The following is a 4,130-nucleotide window of genomic DNA, read 5'->3' on the forward strand; positions in this document are numbered from 1 at the left end:
ATCTTCTTGTAATGCAAGAGACCTGGGTTCAGTCCCTGTGTTGGGAAGATCCCCTGCGGAGGGGAATGGCAACTCACTCCAGAATTCTTGCCTGGAAAATTCCATGGACAGAGGAGCCTGGCAGGCTACAGTTTATGGGGCCACAAAGAGACAGACATGACTAAAGTGATTCTCACTTTCTACAAACATAACCATGGAAAACAAAAGGAGACCAGGGTGAGGAAAATGGAATGGGGATCAATGATTATGGTCATCTTTAAACTTTGGCTTCATATGTGATCCAGAATTCAAACTGCTATTGAGAATATTACAAAAACACACACAAACAAACATAGCTTTAGTTAATTCTTCCATTTATCACATTACAGCATCCTTTGAATAGCCAAACTTGTTTAAAAGCTGCCAAAATTCAGGTCTGTTAATGGAAAAAACAAAAATTAAATTGCCTGCCTAGGGATTTAACTGCTCTTTTTGGCAAGATACTTTTAACACTTTTCAGGGTCTTTGTAGCTCTGTAGAGAAGAGCTCCTCTCTTTATTTACTGAAGTTCTTTCTCTTACAAATGCATTCTTTCCTCTGTGAGGTTTTAATGTTATGTTGTTTACAAATTGTTTTTTCTTATTTGCATCCTGTCTAACCTTTAGATTCTCTTTCACTTATAGATGATACACTATATATAGAAAGTATTCCTTTCAAGAGTGCTACAGACCGAATTGTGATCCCCCCGCCCTGCCCACCCCAATTCATATGTTGACACCCTGTGTGTGTTTGCATGCTAAGTTGATTCAGTCATGTCCAACTCCTTGTGATCCCATGACTTAGCCCACCAGGCTCCTCATTCCATAGGATTTTCTAGGCAAGCACACTTGGGCTTCCCTGGTGGCTCAAACAGTAAAGCATCTGCCTGCAATGCAAGAGGCCTGGATTTGATCCCTGTGTCAGGAAGATCCCCTGGAGAAGGGAATGTTGACACCCTAACCCCTAATGTGGTAGCATTTCTAGATGAGACCTTTTGTATGTAATTAGGTTTATATGAGGTCATGAGGGTGGGTCTCTCATGATGGGATTGGTGCCCCTTTAAAAAGAGGAAGAGTGACAGATTGCATGCATCGAGAAAACGTCATATGCGTACATGATGATGTACATGTACCTGAGTACATGATGTACATATGCGTACATGATGCGTACATGATGACAGATTGCATGCATCGAGAAAAGGTCATATGCATACATGATGACATCATCATGTACATCAGATGGCAGCTAGCCATCAGAAAGCCAGGAAGAAAGCCCACGAATCAACCATACTAGCACCCTGGTGGCTAGACTTCTAGCTTTCAGAACTGTGAGAAAAATTTCTGTTGTTTAAGCCACTCTACGTCAGCCTGAGCTAAGACAAGGAATCTGAAAGATGTGATTATAAAATACAATGCTGAAGATTATGACTATAAAATACAATAAAACCTCTCAGAAAAGTTGATTCTTATATTTTCATTTTTGCCAACTACAGAATACTTAAAATAATTTTCTTGGGCTGTGTAAACTGGTGCCTTGACCCTTTCTGACTTTACTCATGTAACAATCTAAACGAAAGGTTGCTAAGTGACAGCTTTCCCCAAACCTGACCTAGCTGCTGTCTGTGACTGGTTTTCTCCCAGAATCCTTCCCTTGCTCCCCCTACTGCAGGCTTGACTGGGGAAGAGGTTATTTTTCTATTCTGAGTAGAACATGCATCTTTGCTCCCAGGCTCTGGCTATTGCTAGTGTCTCATTTTGCGTTCTTCCTGCTTCTACTTGATCATATTTTAATGTTTCTTTTCCTCTTTTAATTTTTAAGAAAATAAATGTTTTTTGAGGCCACATACCTTAAATTTTTTTCTCCTTCTAGTTTTATTGATATGTAATTGATGTAGAGCATAAGATTAAGGAGTACAACACAATAATTCGGCTCATATATACATCAGGAAATAATTACCACACTAAGTTTAGTGAATATCCATCATCTCATATAGATACAAAATAAAAGAAAAAAATTTTTCCCTTTAGATGAGAACTCTTAGGATTTACTCTCTTTACAACTTTCATATACAACATACAGAAGTATTACTTGTATTAATTATGCTGTACATTTGGCAGTTATTTATCACATAACTTCCAGTAATAAGACTATTTACTTTTTCATGTTTTAAAATTATATTTATTTATCAATGGCTGTGCTGGGTCTGCGTTGCCATGTGCAGGCTTTCTCTAGCTGTGACGAGCAGGGGCTATTCTCTTGTTACGCGAGGGCTTCTCATTGTAGTGGCTTCTATTGCAGAGAATAGACTCTAGGGCACACCTGTTATAGTAGTTGCAGTTTGTGAGTTTCAGCAGTTGTGTTACATGGGCTTAGCTGTCCCATGGCATGGAACTTAGCCAGGGATCAAACCCCTGTCCCTTCATTGGCAGGTGGATTCTTAACCACTGGACCACCAGGGAAGTTCCATTTATTTTTTCTTAATTACATCTGTCCCCCACATAAATGAATGTTTCCTCTATTTTTATTTTGAAAAGTTCTGGTAAAGATTTTAATCTCATTTTGTAGTTTATATTTAACAGTTTATCACTTGTACATCTTGGGCAAATCAATTTATCTTTTGAGACCATCCTTCTTCTTTCCCAAGAGGGAAAAAAATAATATCTGCTATACTACTTCATAAGCTGTTGTCAGAATCAACAGAAAGAATCATATACATCAGAGTTTGTGCAAACGTTGCTTGTTACATTGTTAGTTGGAAAATAGCTGTCTGTATTTAACTCAGCCAGGTTGGCCACATAGTTGATGAGTGAGTGAGTGAGTCAAAGTCGCTCAGTTGTGTCCGACTCTTTACAACCTCAAGGATATACAGTCCATGATATTCTCCAGGCCAGAGTACTGGAGTAGGTAGCCTTTCCCTTCTCCAGGGGATCTTCCCAACCCCAAGGTTTGAACCCAGGTCTCCTGCATTGCAGGTGGATTCTTTACCAGCTGAGCTACCAGGGAAGCCTTACACAGTTGATACACTACACCAAAGTAGAGTGTAGATTAATTAGTCTTTGGTGCTTATTTATATTTTTAGGGTATTTCTTGACCAATATGTGCAAAACAAGTTTGGCTTTGGAGAATATTTTAATAGTATGTATGAGGGGCAGAGGAGAAAATGATTATAACACAGATCTGTATGTTAGTGCTTATAATCTTTAATGATATCCTGGAAACTTGTATTTATTAAATTTATCTTTTGACAAATGCTTTTTTTTATCATGTCCTACAAGTTTTTTGCTTGAGAGAAAGAAAAGTAGGTAATTTTGTGGAAAGTAAAGCTGGCCATTTTTTTCTGAGATTTTAACTGAGACAAAAAATGAAATGGAACAGCTTTCCGGCTTTTAAGACCCTGATTGAAGGCCTTATTCCTAAACTCTCTCCATTCTGGTTGTATGTGTGTGTCTGTGTGTGTAAATTGGCATGGTTAGGTAACACACTGAGTGTGAAAAGAGGTGAGAAGAGATACAGTAACAGAAATAAAGACTCAAAAGATGTAAAGGAGATATTGGAATATTTATACTATTAAAGGCACCCAGAAATTTTGCTTTCTCGTTCCTTCCCAAATTCCCACTTGATAAATTTTTTTTTCCTGAGGAATTCATGATAGTCTTAGACCGAAGTCATTGTGAAGTAACCTCCGGCCTTGTTCTAAAATGTGTGGATAAATCTGCTTTTATCCTGTTTTTCATAATAATAACAGATGTTGCATGACCAAATGATGGGATGAACATTTGCTTATATCTATAGAGACATAAGGGCTCAGCAGTAGAGTCTACTTACAATGCAAGAGACTGCCTACAATGCAGGAGATGTAGGTTCGAACCCTGGGTCAGGAAGATCCCCTGGAAAAGAAAATGGCAACCCACTCCACTATTCTTGCCTGGGCAATCCAACGGACAGAAGAGCCTGGCAGGCGACATTCCATGTGGTCACAAGAGTTGGATCACCACCACCACAGAGATATAAATTCAACAAAATAAAGTTCTGGGTGATAAAAATGTGACACTGCTTTGGGAAACATGAAAAATATTAATAATAATATAAACACCTAATGAGTAGCAAATGCT

The sequence above is a fragment of the Bos indicus x Bos taurus genome, chromosome 7 (genome assembly GCF_003369695.1).
Source record: "Bos indicus x Bos taurus breed Angus x Brahman F1 hybrid chromosome 7, Bos_hybrid_MaternalHap_v2.0, whole genome shotgun sequence".
Taxonomy (NCBI): domain Eukaryota; kingdom Metazoa; phylum Chordata; class Mammalia; order Artiodactyla; family Bovidae; genus Bos; species Bos indicus x Bos taurus.